Source organism: Arvicola amphibius, chromosome X (genome assembly GCF_903992535.2).
Source record: "Arvicola amphibius chromosome X, mArvAmp1.2, whole genome shotgun sequence".
NCBI classification, from domain to species: Eukaryota; Metazoa; Chordata; class Mammalia; order Rodentia; family Cricetidae; genus Arvicola; species Arvicola amphibius.
In genome coordinates, this window is record NC_052065.1 from 31,306,908 (window position 1) to 31,331,508 (window position 24,601).

The 24,601-nt window shown below is 39.7% G+C and overlaps 1 pseudogene; it reads right to left on the reverse strand.

The window, feature by feature from the left end:
• Positions 1 to 14,558: 14,558 nt before the first annotated feature.
• The window catches only part of LOC119804186, a 28,888-nt pseudogene continuing 18,845 nt past the window's right edge, over positions 14,559 to 24,601 (reverse strand).

Here is a 24,601-nt window from a genome sequence, read left to right on the forward strand (position 1 = left end):
AGGGCATCTAGGTTCTGGCTATTACAAATAATGCTGCTATAAACATAGTTGAACAAATGCTTTTGTAATATGATTGGGCATCTCTTGGGTAAATTCCCAAGAGTGGGATTGCTGGGTCCTGGGGTAGGTTGATCCCGAATTTCCTGAGAAGCCGCCACACTGCTTTCCAAAGTGGTTGCACAAGTTTGCATTCCCACCAGCAATGGATGAGTGTCCCCCTTACTCCACAACCTCTCAAGCAAAGGCTATCATTGGTGTTTTGATTCCACCCATGGAGAAAGTGTGACTGATCTAATGGGAGCTCACCAAGGCCAGCTGGACTGGAACTGAATGAGCATGTGATCAAACCGGACTATCTGAACACGGCTGACAATGGGGGCTGACTGAGAAGCTAATAATAATGACACCGGATTTTGATTCTACTGCATGTACTGGCTTATTGGGAACCTAGTGTTTGGATGCACACCTTCCTAGACCTGCGTGGGGGGGAGGGTCTTGGACTTCCCACAGGGCATGGCACCCTGACTTCTCTTAGGACTGGAGAGGGAGGGGAGGGGCAGTGGGGGGAGTGGGAGGGAAATGGGAGGATGGGAGGAGGTGGAAATTTTTAATAAATAAATAAACAAAAAAAAATTAAAAAAAAAGATACTCCAGCTCATCAGCCTTTCAAGGTAGGACCTTCAGAACCTTTAGAAGTACAAGACTGCCAAAATGCTCAGCCTGAAAACAGTACATACATACAAGTAACATTAATAATGTACTTGAGCAGTTATAGGTTAGAAAATGTATATGTATGCAAACAAACATATATGCATGCAATAACATGTAGTGGAAGAAAAATGCCATGAGCTTGAAGGATCGCAGGGGAGGGGAGTATATTGGGAAGGGGTTTGGAGGGGAGGAGAGGGGAAGAGATGAATGTTATGATTATATTATAATTCTCAGAAATAAAGCAAACGTGCCAGATTAAGGAATGTTGTGGTTACCCCAGTTACTGAAGACTTCGGCTGGCCATATTGGAACCACAGAGTCCCTATCATGTGGAGACAATCTAGCAAATTGTCCCTGTTTATTATTATAGTTGTTTTGTTCAGATGTAAACAGAACAACAGTAAAAATGTACATACACATGTTATTAGTTTTAGTTCTTATGAACAAATTCGGCCCTAATACATATTGGACGATTCCATTTATGGCATTGCATAGAGAAGCCAAAAGTTCACAAACAGAAAAATCCAGGTGTTGGTTGCCAGGAACTGGGGGGCAGTATAGAACGCATGAGCTATTATTATCACTGGGAAAATGACTTCAGTTTTGCAGAAGAAACAAGATTCTGGAGAGCTGGAAATGTGGAACAATGTCTACATACTTTCCGCATTCCCAAAAGTATACCTCAAATAACTAACAGAGAAAAATTTATGTTTATGTGTTATTTTGCCATTATTAAAAATCAACGTGGTCCAGTGAGATGACACAGCAGGTAAAAGGCATCTTGCTGCCAGGAAATGACATGAGGTTTACCTTCAGGACCCACATGGTGAAAGAGGACAGCCAACTGATGCATGTTGTTCTTTGGCCTCCACCTATGTGTGCCTTGGGTTTTGTGTGCATGCTCACATTCACACGTAAACACACACATTCACACACACATGTGTGGTGTGTGAATGTGTGTGTGTGAAATCAATAAATAAATGAATGCAATTTTTAAAATTTTTGATCCAGACATGAATGCACATGCCAAGAATCTCGGCAATTACAAGGTAAAGCAGAAAGGTTGACAGTTTGAGGACATCTTAGCCTATAAAATGAGATTCTGTTTCAAAAAAAATAAAGAAAATAATTAAATTTTAAAACAAACAAATATTTTTAAAGAGGCAAATGTATAATGTCAAAGAGCAACATAAAAGTAAATATTATTTTTAAAAGAAGAATGTTTACAAGAACGATAACTGTTAGATCTAGAAAGTGAGAGGGAGATATGAGTGCAGAAGCAGGTGTTTTTTCTGTTTTCTTATTGTGGATGAGTTTGCAGAGATATTGCTTGTGTAGTTACTCCTTAAATGTAGTACATATATTTTACCTACACACTGGGAACATCTTTCATGAAAAAAAAATTGCCATCAGAAAAAGAAACTCCATTAATATTATTCATGATGTAAATTAGCCAACTGTGGAAAATCCCATGCTTACATCAATACATGCAAACACACCTTTCATAACTTCAGATCCCTTCTTTCACTAAAAGTTCTTGGCAAACTAGGAGGCAGAAAGGCTTCCGTTAAGATCAATAAAACTGCTCTACATGAAAAAACCTATATATATCCTCTTACTCCAACAACTGGAACAAATCAAAAGTTTTCTCCTTAGCAATGAAGAAATAATTCCTAGTATTGCACTGTGTTCCAAGACTGCCCTGTGAATATGAAACTCAAAATATATATGGGAACTGAAAATAAATAAGGGAACACTACTTAAAAATAGTATGTACTGAAAATATAAATGAATTTATACAAAAGTATTCAAGGTTTATAAATATAAAAACAAATCTGCAAAGCTCACTTGCATTACTGTGTATTAGTAACAGACAGCTAGAAAATGAAATGTTTAAAGAGCATTGTTTACGATGTTTCCTATATAAAGTACTATGGAATAAATCTAATAAACTAAGTGCAACAGAAGGACGTGCCAACTCATGAAAAGCTTTGTGATGATACCAAGTTTTGGATTTGGGCTGCAAATATTCCTCATAAAAGTTGTGTATGTTTCATTCATACACACAAGGTGATGATGGCCTTAATTAGATCGACAGCAGTGGAACAGGGGGCTTTCATGAGCTTAGACAGAAGAAACCAGAAGTGTCTGTTAGGGATTAGTTTTGAAGAAGGAGAGAAGTCCAGATGTTTGATAAATAGGAAGGTGTGCATAAGAAGGAACAGAGCTAGCCAATCTTCAATACAGAGGTGAAAGAGAGGACAGCACTTACACAAGCCATTTTCTCTAGGCTCTATGTGTCTTCAGGTCAAATGGAAAAGGGGGCTATATTTAGAGAAAAGAAGGAATGATGTAGGTTATTGGCTGATGATGACTGACCAGAAAGTTCTCAAAACATGCAAAGAAAGGGTATGGAGTTGGCATGAAGTGAGACCAATTCACACTAGGAGATCTTCAGAGGATCTGCCTGTGAACTGCCTTGTTGGTAGCTGAGGTCCTCTGGGATAGGATGCATCTGAATGAATACTCTGAGGACAGGGTAAGCCATCAAATTCTAACCTTTGTCTTAGACCATTTTGTGTTGCTACAAAAACTTTGAGACCAGGTAATTTATAAAAAGAAAGAAGGTTTATTTGGCTCACATAATGCTTTCTTTCCAGGGCTGTGCCTCTATGACCCAAAACCTACTATCTCTCATACAATGACTTTGGGTGGGAGTCCAACATGAGTTCTGTGGCATGGACAAAATACTCCCCTTGGGGATGAGTCAGTCTAAGTGACTGAGGATTTGATGACAGCTGACAGTTGTTGTAGTGGTAGAGTCAGCACAGAGTAAAACAAAGAAAAACCAAATGTTATGTTACTCTCTCTGGGTCTCTCTCTCTCTCTCTCTCTCTCTCTCTCTCTCTCTCTCTCCCTCCCTCCCTCCCTCCCTCCCTCCCTCTCTCTCCCTTTCTCTCTTACTTTTTATTTAGTCTCTCTTCTCCCTTTCTACGCCTCCCTCCCTCTCCCCCTCTCTTTTGTGTGTGTTTGTGTGTGTCTGTGTATGTCTGTGTGTATGTGTGTGAGTGTGTGTGTGTGTGTGTATGTGTGCGTGTGTCTGTGTGTGAGTGTGTGTGTGTGCGATTTGTGCATGCCACAGCTTGGGAGGTCAAAGGGCAACCTGTAGGAGTTAGTTCTTCCCCCCAGCTCTATGGTTCCTGGAAATTGAACTCAGATTGTAATCCCTGCTGATCCATCTCACTGGCCCAGTGACTCTCATATTTCTGGTTGAAACAACTAAAGCCATAGAGATACTTTACCTAAAATTAAAAAAATTCATAAATAGAAGATGACAATGATAAGTGAATAGCTCTTAGCTGATTAAATAAACTCAAAAACACAGTGAGAGCTCCAAGCAATAAAAATATTTTGAAATAGCACTTATTATGAAATGCCTTCTTGTCTGAAGAACAGCTTTTAAATTTCAGCCCATCTTAGGAGGACTGAACAAATAAGTATTAAAATACTAGAGTATTATGGATTGAAACTGAGTGACCCCAGGGGTCCATGTATTCAAACACTCGGTCCCCAACTGGTGGCGCTGTTAGAAGAGATATAGAACCTTTGTGACACAGGGTCCAGTTGGCTGACATAGACCATGAAGCATAGGCTTTGGGGGATTATATCCTGGCCGGAAGTCTGAGGAACATGTTTCTTGTTTGACATCACAATGTAACCTGCTGCCTCCCACTCCCATCATGACAGATCTGTTTTCCCCATTATGACATACTGTATAATTCTGCACCCCCTTCCATGTTGCTTCTGTCAGGTAGGTGGTCACAGCAATAAAGAAAATGAACACAGAAAGCACCTTTAAAAGAGTGACAAATTGTTTTGTTTTCTCCAATATAGTCCTAATTCACAGGCGTTGGCATGTGACATTCCAATTTGGCTCAGAACAATAGATTAAGGCCAGAAAGACAGTTGAGCAGGTAAAGGTACTTGGCATGCAAGCCTGGCGACCTGAGTTCAAGCCCCAGAACTCACATAAAGGTACAAAATAAACTGACTCCACAAAATTGTCCTCTGACCACACAGGCACCCCCCCATATACCTCATGTGCACACACACACACTTTATGCACGTGCACACACATACACACACACCACATATTAATGAGTTAAGCTTTTAAAAATAATAGCCTAAAGTGAATGAAAATACTAACCATGATGCCATATTACTTCCCCATACTACGGAAAGAAGAAAATGGAAAAATTATAGATGCTAGCAAGTGCTAGCAAGGCTGCAGAGCATCTAAATTACACATATACTACTGGTATGAATGTGTACAACTGATTTGGATAATCATTTGTCAATATTTACTAAAAATTAATACACCCATAACATCAACTCCTTTTAGGTATAATGCCTAAACATATGTTCACAGCAGTGCTTCTTATAAAAGCTCTAAGCTGGAAATTATTCAAATGTTCACCAACAGACTGAATAAGGAAATTCATTGGAAACTGCAGAATGATGAGAATGTTAACTGTAATTACAAATAATATCAGGGACGTTACAACATAATGTGGAGCAAAAGGAGTCAGGCAACAAGAAATAATACATACTATATGATTCAATTTATATAAAGTAAGAGCTGTTCAACTACTGCCCACGGGCTGGCCACCTGTCTTGGTAATTAAAGTTTTGTTGAAAGAGAGCCACATTCATTTGTGTGTAATATTGTCTTTGACAGTTTCAGTGCTACAGTTGCAGAGTTGAGTAGCTGTGACAGAGACCATCTGGCCTGTAAGCCTAAAATATTTGCTCTCTGGCTCTTTAAGAAAAAGTTAGCCAACCCTTGCTATAAAATAAAGTTCAAAAACAATCAAAATTAATCTGTGACACTAGAACTCAGGGTAACACGTAGGATGAGAAAATTGTAAACATTATTATGAATTTCCCTTTTTCTCAAAGCCATAAAAGAAAATTTCACCTAGATACAGGAGTAGTAACTATTACCATAATAATGCCTGGGTTTTATCTACTGCTACTGTGTGCATAATGCTGACCTCATTGAGACAAGTTTCCATGGACACAGTTAGAAGGACTGAAGCAGAGGTAAAATATTAATCCAGAAAACAAAGAGTATCTGTATAGATTTGAGACTAAATCAAAATATAAATTGCATCTATGAGTGGGTCATTGTTTCCATCTGTGAGTCTCAAACAAAGATGAGTCACTGCCAAACTCCTTTTATGAAGCTACAGTTACCGTGATACCAAAACCACACAAAGACTCAACCAAGAAAGAGAATTACAGGCCAATCTCACTCATGAACCTCACCCTTCACAATAGCCACAAATAGCATAAAATATCTCAGAGTAACTCTAACCAAGCAAGTGGAAGACTTGTATGACAAGAACTTTAAATCTTTGAAGAAAGAAATTGAAGAAGACACCAGAAAATGGAAAGATCTCCCGTGCTGCTGGGTAGGTAGAATTAACATAGTAAAAATGGCAATCTTACCAAAAGCAATCTAGAGATTCAATGAAATGCCCATCAAAATCCTAGCAAAATTCTTCGTAGACCTCGAAAGAACAATAATCAACTTCTTATGGAAAAGCAAAAAACCCAGGATAGCCAAACAATCCTGTACAATAAAAGAACTTCTGGAGGCATCACAATCCCTGACTTCAAACTCTACTACAGAGCTACAGTACTGAAAACAGCCTAGTATTGACATAAAAACGGACAGGAGACCAATGGAACCTAAAAGAAGACCTGACTATTAATCCACACATCTTAGAACACCTGCTTTTTGACAAAAAAGCAAAAAGTATCAAATGGAAAAAAGAAAGCATATTTAACAAACGGTGCTGGCATAACAGAATATCAACATGTAGAAGAATGAAAATAGACCCATATCTATCACCATGCATAAAACTCAAGTCCAAATGGATCAAAGACCTCAACATAAAGCCAGTCACACTGAACCTTATAGAAGAGAAAATAAGAAATACACTTGAGCGCATTGGCACAGGCAACCACTTCTTAAATATAATCCCAGGAGCACAGACACTGAAAGAAACAATAAATGGGACCTCCTGAAACTGAAAATCTTCTGTAAAGCAACAGACACAGTCAACAAGACAAAATGACAGCCTATAGAATGGGAAAATATCTTCACTAGCCCCACATTAGACAGAGGTCTGATCTCCAATATATATGAAGAACTCAAGAAATTGGTCATCAAGGACTGGAGAGATGTCTCAGAGGTTAAGAGCATTGCCTGCTCTTCCAAAGGTCCTGAGTTCAATTCCCAGCAACCACATGGTGGCTCACAACCATCTATAATGGGGTCTGGTGCCCTCTTCTGGCCTGCAGGCATACACACAGACAGAATGTTGTATACATAATAAATATAGATAGATAGATATATAGATATAGATATAAAAGAAATTGGTCATCAAACAAACAATTAATCCAATAAAATTAGAGTATAGACCTAAACAGAGAACTCTCAACAGAGGAATCTAAAATGGCTCAAAGACACATAAGAAAATGATAACATCCTTAGTCATCAGAGAAATGCGAATCAAAACAACTCTGAGATTCCATCTTACACCTGTAAGAATGGCCAAGATCAAAAACACTGATGAAAACCTATGCAGGAGAAGTTTTGGGGAAAAGGGAACACTTCTGCATTGCTGGTGGGAATGCAAGCTGGTACAACCCCTTTGGATGTCAGTGTGGTGAATTCTCAGAAAATTAGGAAACCACCTTCCTCAAGACCCAGTAATACCACTTTTGGGTATATATCCAAAGGATTCTCAATCGTGCCACAAGAATATGTGCTCAACTATGTTCATCACAGAAGTGTTTGTCATAGGCAGAACCTGGAAACAACCTAAATGCTTCTCGATCGAAGAATGGGTACAGAAAATGTGGTATATTTACACAATGGAGTACTACACAGCAGAAAAAATAACGACATTTTGAGTTTTGCAGGCAAATGGATGGAACTATGAAAAATTATTTTGAGTGAGGTAACCCAGACACAGAAAGAAAATTAGCACATGTACCCACTCATAGGTAATTTTTAAACATAATGCAAAGAAAACCAGCCTGCAAACCACAATCCCAGAGAACTTAGACAGCAATGATGACACTAAGAGAGACTTACATAGATCTAATCTACATGGGAAGTAGAAAAAGGCAATAAATTGGGAGAATGGGGACCTTGGTAGAGAGTTGAAGGGGAAGGGAGAGGCAGGGAAGGGAGCAGAGAAAAATGTAGAGCTCAATAAGAATCAATAAAAAAAGAATGCGAATGTAGGAACAATCTTATGCTAGTAACCACAGCTGCTGTGGATTCATTAGTGTTGACAACAATTTCATGTCCAAAAGATATCACAACACACTATCCTCTGGTCTTATATGTTTTCTGTCTCTTCTTCCATGATGTTTCTTTGGTTTCTTTGGAGGAAGTAATAAAGGTATCTCATTTTGGACTGAGCATTCAATTATTCTCTCTCTCTCTCTCTCTCTCTCTCTCTCTCTCTCTCTCTCTCTCTCTCTCTCTCTCTCTCTTCTCTCTCTCTTTCTCTCTTGAGAAAGGGTTTCTTTGTAGTTTGGAGCCTGTCTTAGAACTTGCTCTATAGACCAGGCTGGCCTCGAACCCACAGTGATCCGCCTGCCTCTGCCTCCCCAGTACTGAGATTAAAGGCGTGTGTCACCACCACCCGGCAGTTACTTATTCTCAGCACTCTAGCTATGAATCTCTTCATTAACTGCCACTCCTTGCACAAAATGTTTCTCTGATGAAGGTTCAAAGCAGCATTAATATATGGGCATAACGTAAGTAGTTAGAAGACAGTTGAGCAACATGTCAGTTTAGCAAAGCATCATCCCTACAATCTTCTTTAGGGTCTAGGACACCTCCAGCCACAAGCTCTTAACAAAGTAGGTATACAGTACCAGGCATAGGGTCAATTATTTATAGGCCCAAAGAAAACTCTGTGGGTCTGTATTGTGCAGTCTATGATTTCTTTCTGTGTTTTTAATTATGAGACATTTTAAACACAAAGGTATAAATAATGATATGTGTCTCATATACCTTGCCTACTTCATTTGGCATCTTGTCATATTCGGCTCAATATTTACTGGCACTCAGGAGGTAGAAGCAGAAGGATGGTGAACATAAGATCAGCCTCAGCTATATGAGATTCTGTTTCACAAGCCCAAAAAGAAATAAAAGAAAAGAGGAAGGCAGGATTTCTATTACTCAGTCTCAATAATTACCAACATTTCCCCAATACTGATGTTCCAGATCTTTTATGGAAAATGCAACAGATGCAGGTGAAACTAAGAAATTCATTGGGTATTAAGTTTAAATATTTTTCTGAATCTGTTGAACTGCTATATATTTTTCTCTTTAATGTCCTAGTCTAAGTTTTATATTAATAGATTTTCTGATGTATTACTTACATGCCATGGTAAATTCTACTTGGCTACAAATTATTATTGTTTTTAATATATAATATATTTGATTTTTAATATTTTATTTAAAAATTTTTATATTATTATTCATAAATGAACTGGCCCACAATCTACTTTTCTCATACCATCATTGCCTTGCTTTGATTTTAGTTGACCATGTAATGAGCTTGTATTGAAATGAATACATATTTTGTATTCTCTTAGGCAAATATTTAAGTTTTACTTTAAATATTTGTTTTGAGTTCATCAATTATATTTTTATTTTATTTTATTTTTTAATTTTGAGTCAGGGTTTCTCTGTAGCTTTGGAACCCTGTCTGGATCTAGCTCGTGTAGATCAGGCTGGCCTCGACTCAAAGAGATCTGCCTCCTCTGCCTCCGAGTGCTAGGATTAAAGTCATGCACTGCCACTACCCAGCTCAATTATATTTTTATAAAATTTATCAATTGCCAGGAGTAGTTTGTATATGCCTTTAATCTCAGCACTCATGAAACAGATCTCTGTAAAGTCAAGTCTACCCTGGTCTACATAGCAAGTTCCAAGTCACCCAGGGCTGCAGAGTGAGACCCCTGTTTCAAACAACAACCACAACAAAAACTACTTCTAAATGAGTTGTTTAGCCTCTATAATTTATATATTTATTTTTATTCTTCTATGTTTTGCATGTGCCCTATGCATGTATGGGCAAAAACAAACTCAAATGAATCAAAGACTTAATGTAAGGCCTGAAACTGCTGAAGAAATATATGTAGTATGGGTTTGGGAAACATACTGAACAACAGCATTCAATGGATGTATTACCCTCTGCTGTTTGTCTATGGATATGACTAGTGCTTCAAGTCCTGCCTATACTTCTCTGAAATGACAGCCTGCAACCTGTTGCTGCATTTTTTCTTCCCTAAAGTGCTTTTTGTCTAGATATTTTGTCACAGTTTCAGCAAGGAAACCAAGACATCCATCCCCCAGATGACGAGATGCCATCTCAGCTACCGATAACTGTCATCCTTGTCTCATAGACTTCACTTAGTTCCTTTTAACCTGCAGAGTCGCTGTCAGTTTTCCAGACCCAGAGCCCTCGCTGGTCAGCCTTTGGATCCTTCTCATTTTGCGTCTTTTTCTCTTCATGCTCTGTGCAGATATGTTCTCCTGTTTTTAAAGCTCAGTTGTAGGAGTTCTTGTTTTTATATTACATTTATAGATGTTAAGAATCTGAGACCTAGAGCAAAAGCCCAGCGAAATAAAGAGTAAAAAGCCAGAGTTGCCTGGTGCCATGAGGCCCAGATGCAAGGAGGATAGCTACAGCTCCACCCCATGACATTTGCCCTTGGTGTTGGCAGAAATCAGACGCGAACCTGCTGGGTGCCTCTGGCACTACATGGTCCGGCACCATTTTGGTTGGCGAGTATGTGGTGGGGAAATGGGGGGAAGAGAGACACAGAGAGAGAGAGAGACAGACAGAGAGACAGAGAGAGGACCAGAGACAGAGAGACAGAGACAGAGGAAAGAGAGAGGGGAAGAGGAGAGGGGGAGAGAAGAGAGAGAGGCAGAACTGTTCACGTGCTAGGTAGAGGGGCGGATCTGGGGAGTAGAGGTCAATGGGGGACTGACTGACGTGGGTAACCTTTTTGCTACCGGGGACCATCTGCCCCTGGGCTGCTGCAGGGGTCATGTCTGGGTTTAGTAGCCTGAATCAGATGTGGTGGTCTGTGTTGATGTCCATGGCTCCTGTTACTACCAATGGCCCTGAAGATGCCCAGGAGGCTGAACTGTCATTACCTGTGACCATGGGTGGTGTCCAGAGGATGTGCCCCCATGGGTTCTATGCCAATCTGAGAGGTCATGGATATGCCACCCATATCCATGGTGATGTATGGACCAGACTACTACTATGTCTGTGTTTTAGCCTGTGCTCTCTCTCACCCGGGACCATGATAATATCCAGATCTGAACAGGCTGGGGACCAAGTCTGGGTCCATGGCCCTACCACAGCCAGGGTTTGAGTTGATGACCATGGCTCCTGTTACCATAGAAGACCAAGCAGATCCCCAGGGTCTGAGTGGTCACCTGGGGACATAATGGTATTCTAGTGCCATGGTGCCACTGGGGCCATGCCAATCTGGGTGACCTGCAAATGCCAAGGTAGGGCCATGATGACATCCTGGCACAAATGTTTGGATCCATGGTTCTTCCGCAGCCTGGGTCTGTATTGATGTCCATGGTCCATGTTGCCACCAAAGACCACATGGATGCCCAGGATCTGTGCTACCATCTGTAGCCCATGTGGTGTCCATGGGCCGTGCCACTGCCAGGGTTATATAGACCTTTGTGGCATGCTCTGCCAACAAGGGCCATGGTGTCATTCAGGGTCAAGCTGTGGTCAGGGACATGTCTGGGGTCCTTGGCCCAGCAATAGTCAGGGTCTGCATTGATGTATCAGTTTCCTGCTGCCATCAAGGGCAAGGGCCATGTGGATGTCCGGGATTGGGCTACCACCTGGGACCATGTTGGTGCTCCAGGGCCATGCAGTCTCTGGGTCAATGCTGATCTGTGTGACCTACACTACCAGTCAGGGGTCATGATGACATCCACGACTGGGCTGCTGATAAGGACCATGTCCGGGGTTTGTGGTCCAACTGAAGTCTGGTTCTGTGTTGATATCTGTGGCCTATGTTGCCACCAAGAGCCACAGGGACATCAAAGATCTGGGCTATCACCAAGGGCCATGCTGAATAGAGAGAGGGGAAGAGGGGGAGAGAAGAGAGGCAGAACTGTTCACGTGCTAGGTAGAGGGGCGGATCTGGGGAGTAGAGGTCAATGGGGGACTGGCAATGCCTGGGTCTGTGACCTTGCTACAGCCCTGTCTGTATTGATGGCTATCGCTCCTATTACCACCAAAGAACATGAGGATAGGGCTGCACAGAGTTGGTCCCTGCCCCTCACTGGTTTCAGCACTAGGAAGAACTGGCCCTGCCTCCTCACCAGTTGAAGCAGACAGAACAGGCCCTGCACCTTGCCTAGCAGCACAGTAGAGACAATCCTGTTGCAGGGGTGTGGATAAGCCAGCCCTGAGGGCATGAGAGCAGGAGAACTGGCCCTGCCCCTTGCTGTCTGATGCATTGGGTAAGTTAGTTGGTGGCAGTGCTGGAGAGCTTACCTTGGTGGCAATGATGAGGGAAAGCTGGCAGGACTGGCAGACTGACCACCCCAGCTCCCACCCGGGTCTACAACCTACAGCTGCCTCATTTATAAACTGCTGGAGCACATGAAGGGGCTGGTCCTGCAGATCCAAAGCTGCAGGCTCTCCATGACACGAGGGAAACACAGGATATCCAAGAGAAGCCACAGTGAGGGCCCAGTATCAAGGGTGTAGCAAAAGCCAGAAGCCTTGACCCAGACCAATGATTCACTGGAATGAACACTTTCAAGTAAAGATGTGTGGACTAAGGGGTATACTGTGTGGCTCAGCTTCCATGCCAAGTACCTTTTTTCTTTGGTTTGTTTGTTTTGGGGTTTTTTTCTTTTTGGTTTTTTTTTTAACTTTTATTTTATTTTGAGGGAAGGGGAGGTTGAAAGGGGTAGAGAGATGAATGGGATCAAGATCCATAAGGTGGAAATCCATGAAGAATCAGTAAAAAGTTTTTTAAAAGAGAGAAAATATTTATATATGTAAGTTAATTTTTTAGGTTGAAATTTTGCTCAGGTGAAAAGTAAAATTTGTATACATTTCTCATAATCTATGTTGAAATATACATATACACTGTGGAATGTCTTAGTTGGCTAATTAATAAGTGCTGAGAAGAGTTACTATCTATTTCTTAGTAATTATAAAATAAAGTACATTGTTATTACATTGAAATAGAAAGAGAAATCCAACATGACTGTGGAGGGCGGAGAGAGGAGAAGCATCGTGTTTTTTTCAGGCCACCAGCCATACCCAGATTCAACAAGAGAGTAAGACAGAAAGTGATAAGACAGGACACCTGAACTTCTTGTTCTCTGAAGCAGACACATACACATGAATCTGGACTGTTCTACTAGGACCGAACTTGATGACTATTCACATTTTCTTTGAAAATTTTCAGCCTTAGTCTTACTCTAAGTGTCTCTGAAATTGCACCAAGGTCTAGGCTGTAACCCGTGGTAAGTTATTTGTTTAGCAATGCATGAAACCCCAAGTTTAATCAATAAATCTCAAAAAGAGAAAGATGTTGCTAAGCTACCCATGTTTAAATGAACTCTTTATAGACAAATTATATCTATAATAGGCATGTTTCTATTTTTGCTTTTCTATATATTGTTGATTATTTGTCTCAACCTATATCTCCTTCAGGACCCTCAACCATGTTCCAAAGTTATCTTTACACCATCCAGAACCTAGAAAATTACCAAGCATACAATACAGATACCCAGAAACTGGTTTCGTTAAATCAAGTGGACTTGAATGAAAACCCTAGAACAAATTCAAGAAAAGTGTATTTCAACACTAAAATCCAACCTCACAAAGCTATCATAATCCGTTCCTATTGGAACTTAAGTTAAAAGGAATGGGAAAGACAAACTCTAGAATCACTTCACAGATAGTCACTGGTACTGGGTGACATATGCTTATGGTGGTGAATATGTGTGCAAAGAAGAAGAAAATCATCAGAAACTGATTCCCAGGTCTCTAACTCAGATAGATAGTTGCTAACCAACACAATAAGCATTGAAGTGAGAACAGATCTGGGGAAAATGTAAAGTGTGCATCTAAGTCATGTTGAGTTCGAAATTTTGCGTACTTCACACCTACACCTCAGCTGACATGTGGGTGACATAATTAACAACATTTGAGAAAGCTCTCTGATTACAAAGTTTCAATCTGGACTGTAAAAGGTGTAATATTTTGATGAAGTTATTATAAGTTATTCACAACAATTTAGGAATATAATAATCATAAACATCTTATGTAAAATTGTTATTCTTCCAGAGTTTGCATAATTTCTCTTGATGAGGCATGTAACTGTTGCAGCATTTGCTTAATTGATAATTTGTGCATAATTTTCTAAACTTTGGAACATAATTATCATCACTTGTGTTGGAACTAACACTGAAATGAACACAATTGGTGAAATAAAGTTTTAAAGATAGGGAACAAGGAAGAAGAAAAGAAAAAAGTGTGATTACTATAACAACAGCAGGCTTGTCAAATGGTCACATGATTTAACACAACTCAGAGATAAAATTGGACATAATTAGAGCATTAATCTAAAGCAAAATTGAGGAAGCTTTTTGCTGAAACAAACCAAAATAAGAAGATTTTAGTTTTTTTTTTTTTTTTTTTTTTTTTTTTTTTTTCGAATGACACTTTATTCAGCCATTTTCTTTACAACTGAAACTCTGGGAATTCAAAATTAACATCCTTGCCTGTGAGCTTCTTATACACACCAGAAAAAGTTTCCACCTTGGCTCCACGTTGTTCTGCTGTGCTTTGTCTAAATAAACCTTTATGAGCCGGCTGCCGTCCAGTTTCACACGGATCCTCTTGCCCACAATCTCACTCGGGAAGACCAAGTCCTCAAGGATGGCGTCGTGCACTGCTGTGAGCGTGCGGCTTCTTGGACGCTTCTGCTTATTTTTCGTACGGCTTTTCCGAGTTGGCTTGGGCAGAATCCTCCTCTGAGCAATGAAGACTACGTGTTTCCCGCCTGAACTTTTTCTCCAATTCACTGAACCAGCCGGACTTGGATTTTTTGGAAGGATTATCAGCTGAGGAACTGGTACAAAAATTATGATGGCTTTCCGGCCACCACCAACTTCAATTTCCTTGGCAGCGGTGATGTTCAGCTCCCGCAGCTGCGCCTTGAGATCCGAGTTCATCTCCAGCTCGAGAAGCGCCTGAGAGATGCCAGACTCGAACTCGTCCGGCTTCTCGCCATTTATGAACTAGCCATTTAAAATTTTTGTGACTTAGTCGCCTTATCATAATTTCAAATGGAATTGTCACTGAAGATCCTTCCAATTCCACCAGTTTGTTATCCAAGCATCTGGTCTTCATGATATTCTCTTGGATTTTTAATGTTTTGTTCATTAATACCAGCATGATTGTCCCATTGAAAGGATTAGATTAGATAGTGCTTATAAAGGAGTTTTGAGAAATTAAAAGGCTTTATAAATATACAACATCATATTATAAAATTATTTAACTTTTTTTCTTTTTGTGGTGTGTCATATACACTGCACGCATGTGTGTGGGCCTGTTGTGTAGCAGTTTCCTCCAAGATTCAAACATTCTACTTCCCAAGGACTCCTTAAGACAGCTGGTGGATGGAGTTGCATACCTTTAATCCTAGCACTCAGGAGACAGAGGTAGGCAGATCTCTGTGAGTTCAAGACCAGCCTGGGCTACAAGAGCTAGTTCCAGAACAGGTAGGACTGTTTATACAAAGAAACCCTATCTCAGAAAAACAAAAAAAATAAAAAAGGGCAAGCTAAACAACTCATAATAGCTTCAGGAAATCCCTGAATCTCCCCAGATTCAGTAGGTACATTGCACGTAGAGTAAATAATAAAATCTTCTGGGGTTCACTTTCAGACAAGCTGAGCTGCAAAGAGATTAATCCGACTAGCTGTCTGGAAGAAGCAGAAACAGCCCAGATTCCTGGCAGAGGTTCAGACCAACTAAGTCACTTGGAAAAGATACCCTCTGACTTATTGAGCTTCCTGCAGGTTGTGCAGTGTGATCCAGGTTCCCAGCTTCTGTAAGCTGTCACTGATGTTGGGATGGGCTTTGGTGATGCAGCTGTCTTTGAGTCACTTCTGCTCCTGTAAGTAACCCCTCACTCATACTCCTGTAAGTAACCCCAATAAATCTTATTGGTCCAGCAAGTTGGACTTTGGGAGTAAGTATTGATATTTTGGCCAGTTCTGTGCCCCCATCTGGGGTGAGTAGATGTGTGTGTTGCATCTCCCCAGGAGAAGTCATGTTACATAACAGAATGTTCACATGTGTTTGTGTGTATATGGAGGCAGGAGGCAAAAGTCAAAAATCTTTCTCAACTGCTCTTTCTGTGTTATTCTTATTCTTCTTTTTCCTTTTCCCTTTTAAGATGGGTCTCACTATGAATTCTGTTTAGACCAATCTGGCCTTGAATGAACAGAGATCCTCCTGTCTTTGCTTCTCAAGTGCTGGGATTAAAGATGTGTCCCTCCATGTCCTGCTCTATCGTTTTTTTAAAAGCAGGATTTCTCAATCAAACACAGGGTTCACTTATACATCTATTCTTGTCTGGGAATCTTGTCTACCCAGAATTTATGTGGGTTCTGAACTCCAGTTTTTCTTCGTCCTTGGAAAATAATTTTACCACTGAGAAACCTTGCCAGCCTGTGATATATGACTTTATATACATGTATATATGTATGTATATTATAAAACTTACATACATAAATTCACACCAATAAGATTGTTTTGGAATTGAACATGATTCCATTAGCTACTTAACAGAACCTTTCACAAATAAACTGGGGTATAAAGTAAACATCATAAGAGAATCTTTTCCTGTAATGTGGTACCAATGTCACAGAGAAGCAACGCTGTGCTGTGTGGTTACTATTGTTGCACTCTATTGTCAAGAGCCAAACTTAAAGAGATGATATTAATAGTTATTTTAATACCTTGCAAGGCATTTCAAGGAATTTCAAGAGGATTCAACTGAGAGGTTCCAGTTCAAAGAATCTCATTGGGTTGCAGTTGAACACTATGGTGCTAGAAACACGGGGAGTACACACACACAATAGTAATAGCAACAATAATATAACCAAAATTTTTTAAGGAAAATACTATAAAACATTAAATATAGTAATTTAATTATGGTGCCAAAAAAAAACCCTCTTACCCTGTACATTTGCTTTTCTCCTTTCAATTTCTTCAACTTCTGTAGTGGAAAGACAATTTTTTCGTATCTTCAAGTAAAAAGAAAGCAAAAATATTATAAACAGGTTGTTAATTTAACAAATCATTGAGATATTTTACTTGTTTAGGGCTAAGTCTTTGCTATTTTTTACACTTCAAATAAGACGCTGGATTTACTGGTAATACTTGATCAGTATTTAAGTATTATAATATTCACAATTGGAAAAGTAGACTTATTTACACTAGCATGACAGTGCATGCCTGTAATTCCAGCACTTGGGAGGTAGAGGCAGGAAGATCAGGAGTTCAAGCCTAGCCTCTGTTATATAGTGAGTTCAAAGCCAGCCAGAGCTGCGTAAGATTAAATCACAAATCATGGAAGGGCAGGGGAACCACATACCTAGACTCACCTGTTTTAATTTTTAATAAAATATTCTTAGATTTTTTCTACTGACTATGTTAAGTATCATCTTTAGATTTATTTTTTAATCTCCTGGAGCTGAAGTTCCAGGCAGTTGTGAGCCACCTAATATGACTGCTAAGAATAGAACTTGGGAAATATGCAAGAAATGTGCTTGTTTTTAACTGCTGAGCCATCTCTCTAGTCCTGAATATTAATTTTTGGTTTTCTTTTGAGACAGGGTGACATGTATACCAGCCTGGCCTTGAATTTCTCAGTCTCCCCGGCTGAGCCTTCCCATCTGCTAGTATTATAGTCATGTATCACCACACCCAGCTTGCTTTCAGTATCTTACAGTTTGGTTTTTATTTTAGATTTGTTTCCTTAAAGTATGTGTGCATAAATAACCAAAGGGCATACTGGTTATGGTTATACACAAAAATTATCTGTTTTAGTAAATGAATTGATTTATTATTGATATAAATATATACAATAAAAATTTGTTGTAAACATTTTCAGTGTACAATTTAAGCGGCCTTATGTACATTCACACAAATGTATAAGCACACCATTATTCATTGTTGAAACTTATTCATCATCTCAATTTGTATCTTCTGGTCACCACTGAACAATAACCCTTTTCTCAACTTCAATAACTACTAACCACTAGACTATTTTCTGTGCCTATGATTTCCCTACCCTTGGTTCCACATACAAATGAAGCCATGTGATGTCTGTCTTTTGTATATGACTTATTTCACTTACTTATTTCACATATTAGCAAGATTTATCCATATTGTAGCATGCATTAGAATTTTACTTTTAAGGATGAAAATAGTCCTTTGTTATACCATATATATTCATGTGCTGATAATATTTGCATAGTTTCCTATATCTTGACTCTTGCAAAATAATGTTGCTATGGTCATTGGGATGCAAGTATCTGTTTGAATCTTTGCTTTCTAATTCTTGGGTATCTAATCAGATACTGAATTATTAAATTTTATGGGATTCTTTTTGGTGGGGCAGGGGATATATTCTCATCAGGATTTTGATTGAAATTGCAATCATTTTGCAAATATATCTAGTGGGTATTGGTAAGACAATTTACTTGATGATGCACATAAAGAATATTACCCATATAGGAACTCAATTTTTTCTACTTTGCCATAAATCTACATTATAACCCTTTCCTTCCAAGGCTTAGAGACCATAAAGGAGAGGAAAACAGAAGGTTCTAAGAGTCAGAGACAGAGAGGACCAAGAAAAAAGTGACTTCTGGACAAAACAGGACCATTGTTGTAGATGAATTTTTTTGTTTGTTTGTTTTACTCTTTGCTTTTTGGGGATGCCCGCCACCCCAGCTCCCATATAAATTACACATGGAGTCTTATTCTTACTTATGAATGCCTGGACTTAGTTTAGCTTGTTTCTTGTCAGCTTAAATTATCCCATCTACCTTTTGCCTCTGGGTTTTTTTTTCCTTTTCTTACTTCTGTGTATCTTACTTTCACTCTTACTACGTGTCTGGCTGGGTGGCTGGCCCCTTTTCTCACTCCTTCCTCTTTCTCTCTCCTAAGATTTCTCCTATTTATTCTCTCTGTCTGCCAGCCCGACCTATTCTTTCTCCTGCCTAGCTATTGGCCATTCAGTTCTTTATTAGACCATTAAGGTGTTTTACACAGGCAAAGTAACACAGTGTCACAGATTTAAACACATGCAAAGTAACACAGTGTCACAGAATTAAACACAGGCAGAGTAACACAGTGTCACAGAATTAAACACAGGCAGAGTAACACAGTGTTAGGGAATAAACACAGGCAAAGTAACACAGTGTCACAGAGTTAAACAAATGCAACATAAAAGAATGCAAGACATCTTTGCATCATTAAACAAATGTTCCACAGCATACACAAATGTAGCACATCTTAAAATAATATTCTACAACACATTGTATTCATTAGCTAGTTGTGGTTGCCTACACAAGATCTGCACAAACTCAAACTCAAGTCAGTGGACATTCCAGTATGGAAGGAGAAGGTGATTACCAATCCTCACCCCTAACTGAGGTACTATTGGCAGTTGATGACTTCTGTGGAGGAGGACTCAGTTTTCTTGAAGGGGTGGCCCCTGGTAGGTCAGACATACTCCAGTGAATGGCACCATACCCATGAAAATATTCGCCACACCACTAGAGTTAGTGTGTTATTTTTGTAAAAAAAAAGGAACTTGATGTTGTAGGAGTAAATTCTGTGAGTTACAGACAGGAGTTGAGGTGAATATGATCAAAATATGCTGTGTGAATGTATGAGATTCTCAAAGAACTAACAAATTAAAATTTATCTTGATTAATCAAAAATGTTATAGCCTCACAAATCAGAATAAGATACTGATATGTATTTTATAGTTTCTATCTACATTTTATAATATTAAAATAATTTATTTATATTACTAAGTTTGGAGATTTGCTATGGATTGAATGTTTGAGGCTGAAGGGGAAGCCTAGCCAAAAACCTTGTTTTGTAAGGCGTGTCCCCCTTGGTCTAAAGGCGTGTCCCCCTTGGTCTAAAGGCGTGCCCTCTTAGGTGTGTCCCCTTAGGCTAATATTGACTTATAAAATCTTGCGGGCCTGTGGCCCGCCTGCTCTTTGTTTTCCTGCCCTCCTCGCTGGAACCTTGGATTTGTAAGTTCCCTTTCCTTTCCTTTATTAAAACTGAATTATATATATTAAAGCTTGTCTGGTGAATCATAACTGCCGATCAACCACGCACCTTCATTTGGTGTCCAACTCGGGCATTTGGGAGCCTTCAGCTCCAGTTCCCACACTGCGTGGCAGGGATTCGGCCTTGGGCTCTTGATTGCTTCAGAGCAGTTTCCCAGACTAGCCTGTCCCCAGCCCCGCTTGTACGGAGCAAAGGACGTGTGTGTGCGCGGGTGACTCAGTCCGAGCCTCGCTAACCCCCTCAGGCACCACCAGTCCCGGCTGAGTTCGGCCTGGGCCCTGACCCTGCCGGAGACTAGCGGTTACTGCCGGAGTCCCAGCATTCGAGCTCCGCCGGTACTGCATACTCGGTTTTGGCCGAGCGGTTACTGCCCTCCGCCCACCTACTGGCAGGGACCGGTCATTACAGGTAAAATTTCTTTTGATTAAAAAAAAAAATGTCTGACCATATCACCGTTGAAAGCTTCTGCAGTCTATTTATTATACTATAGTAGAAATATTACAGGATACATATGATATTCCCATAACTTGGATGTTATAGGGCTTGCAATTTTTCTCGTATTTGGTTTTCTCCCTTACATGGTTTGAAAATAGAAAAATGATAAAGTCCTTACAGAATGAAACCAGGATTCTTAGGACAGAGGTTGAATGCTTAAGAAAGGGCACAACTGTTTTGAGTGACAACTTTAAGTCGGTCGAGGTATTTGCAAAAACAATTCAGACTGACACTAAGAAAGAGTTTGAAGGTCTCAAGGAAGGGAATAGGGCTTTGTCTGATATGACTCGGTCAAATGAGCAAAATTTAGAAAAACTACAGTCTGATATTAAGGAGAGATACATTGCTGCGGAGGAGGGAACAGCTGATTTGGATCATAAACTTCAGTCCCTGTCTGAAACATTATCAGAGAGAATTAAAACTGCTGAATGTGAAAATCGGACTTTGTCTAAAGGATATGACAGATTGGCTGACAGATTGTCAATACAAGAAGGCACAATTCATGCCATGAAAAATCTATCCAAGGATGAGATACTAACTCTACTGGACAAACTTCATGTTTTGGAATCCTCCATGAAGGCCTTGGAGCATAATTCTGGACAGGAGATCCAGGCCTTACAGAAGGCAATAGTAAGCAGATTAGAAAAGATTGAGGAAATTATAGACTATGATGAACAGGAGCAAACGGTACAAAGGCGAAATTTAACTCCGTCAATGAGTAAAACTCTCCGGGATAATTTCCATAAAGTTCTACCTGCCTTTCCAATAATAACGTCAGAAAAGGTGACTGGTTCCAAAAACCCTAAGGTCATCAAGGAATATACATGGGAACCCGTCCGTATGAATGATCTCAAAGAAATTAAACAAGCCATTATGAACTTTGGGCTACATTCATCCTTTGTTAGAGAGATGCTCAAAACTTGGTCTATAAGCAATAAGGCAACGCCCCATGATTGGGTACAATTAGTATCAGCTGTTCTAGAGAGTGGGTCACAATTAAATTGGAAATGCATGTTCAGACAACAGGCTAAACTTTTAGAACAGCAGGAAAGAGCAAAGGGAATTGAGATCTCCCTGGATCAAATTCTAGGTGAAGGACTTTTCTCCGATCCTCTGGAACAAGCTAATTATGATGAACACACCTTATCCATATGTACTACAGCAGCCTTAAAGGCTTGGGACAGGGTTCAAGACCCAGGACAGAGACTGGAATCATATATCAGAGTTAAACAGGATCAGAGAGAACCCTTTAGTGATTTTTTACAAAGGCTAACTAAAGCTGTACAGATAGGGATATCTGACCCAGAAGCAAGACGTATAATAATTGAGTCTTTGGCTTATGAGAATGCCAATGTGGAGTGTAAAAGGATCCTGGGGCCTTTAAAGATGAGATCAGTGCCCTTGGACGAATGGGTCTTACATACAATGAATGTTGAATCATTTGACTATGGCACTGAAGCATGGGTAGAAGAAGCAATTTCTAATGCAAAAAGGAGACATCAAGTTACCAAATGTTTTAATTATGGCAAGATGGGACATATTAAAAGGAATTGCAGACAACAGATTTTCAGAAATAATAATAATAATAATAATAATAACAACAATAATAATAATAATGCCTCTTCTAGAAATAACAGACGTAGGAGGACTCAGCCTTCAGGTATATGTAGGAGATGTGGAAAAGGCAGACACTGGACAAATGAGTGCAGGTCAACAAGAGATAGACAAGGCAACCTGTTGCCACTGGGAAACTCAATGGGGGCCTCTCGCAGGCCCCCATGGCGAATGTGGTCCAGTCATTTCCAGTTACTGCCGAGAACATGCCTCGTCAAGAAAATTAGAAAGCCCCATGCCTGCTGTTAAAAGCAAAAATGGCCTGAAAGATGAGTTACGTGTATTTTGGCAGACTTTTATAAATGAACAAAGACCAAAGTTAAGAGTGTGTGTAAATGGTGTTTTTATTACTGGCTTACTGGACACAGGTGCGGATGTAAGTATCATTATTCCAGAATCTTGGCATCCGTATTGGCCTCTTCAGGATGTAAATGTTCAGTTCCTGGGAATTGGAACCCTATCTCAAGTAAGGCAGAGCATGAGATGGGTTGAATGCATAGGGCCAGAAGGACAAATAGGAAAATTAAGGCCATATGTAGCCAATATTGCAGTGAATTTATGGGGCCGTGACCTGTTGCAGCAATGGAATACCCAAATTAACATTCCTGCTGCTTCTAGAGCCTATATCACTGAGGGAAATATTAAAAGATATTACAGAAGGCGGAAACCGGCTGTTCGGGCTGTACAAGAATGCAAAGCAATTGATGGCCCTTCAGAGATATGAACAGCACTGCCTCTAAAATGGTTGACTGAGAAACCAATATGGACAAAGCAATGGCCTTTAGCTGAGGAAAAGTTGCAGGCTTTAGAACAGCTGGTACAAGAGCAATTAGATGCTCGACATATAGAAGAATCTACCAGCCCTTGGAATTCTCCTGTATTTGTTGTTAAGAAAAAATCTGGTAAGTGGAGAATGGTGACAGATCTCAGGGCTATCAATAAGGTTATTCAACCTATGGGCTCTCTGCAATCTGGAATTCCTCTGCCATCTTTATTACCAAAAGAATGGCCTCTCATAGTTATTGATTTAAAGTATTGTTTCTTCACTATACCTTTACAAGAAAAAGACAGAGAAAAGTTTGCCTTCACAGTGCCTACTTATAATAACTCTCAACCTACAAGGAGATACCAGTGGACCGTCCTCCCACAGGGCATGTTGAACTCTCCCACCCTGTGCCAATATTTTGTAAATCAACCATTGCAAATAATATGCAAGCAATTTCCCAAGTCTATAATTTATCATTACATGGATGATATTCTGTTATCTGATTCAAACATGGCTACTTTAGAAAGACTGTTTGAAGAAGTAAAAATACTTTTACCTAAATGGGGATTGCAGATTGCTCCTGAAAAAAATTCAGAGAGGAGATTCTGTTAATTATCTAGGTTATAAAATAGGTTTGCAAAAAATTAAGACACAAAAAGCACAAATTAGGAGAGATCAGTTACAGACTCTCAGTGACTTTCAAAGGTTGTTAGGAGACATTTCCAGCTTACGACCAGCTGTTGGCATAACACCTGATATGATAATTCATTTAAATAAAACCTTGGATGGTGAAAAAGACTTAAGCAGTCCCATAGAATTAACAGCTGAAGCAGAAAAGGAGCTGAGAATGATTGAGGAGAAATTACAAGAGACACATGTGGACAGGGTGAATCCAGAGCTCAGTTGTATTCTTGTCATATTGCCTTCCAAAATTTCTCCTACAGGAATTTTAATGCAGAGAGATGATATTATCTTAGAATGGATCTTTTTACCACATAAACCAAGTAAGAAAATAAAAACTTATGTGGAAAAAGTCTCTGAATTAATTATAAAAGGCAAATTGAGACTTCGTCAACTAGCAGGCATAGACCCAGCAGAAATTATAGTGCCTTTCACTGCTGATGAACTAAAAAAGTTGTGGGAAGATAACGAACCATGGCAAAGAGCTTGCGCTAATTTTTTGGGAGAAATCAATAACAACTATCCGAAAAGCAAGAGGCTTAACTTTATAAAGAGAACTTCTTGGATTCTCCCTCGAGTCATCCGTGATGCTCCGATAACTGGAGCACGTACATTTTATACTGATGCTAATAAATCAGGGAAAGCAGGTTACAAATCAGAAGATTTGAGTAAGGTGGAACAAAGTCCTTATAATTCTGTCCAGAAGGCAGAATTATATGCCATTCTTATGGTGGTAAGGGATTTTAAAGAACCGCTTAATATAGTTACTGATTCACAATATGCAGAAAGAGTAATCTTACATATTGAAACTGCTGAATTTATACCTGATGATACAGAA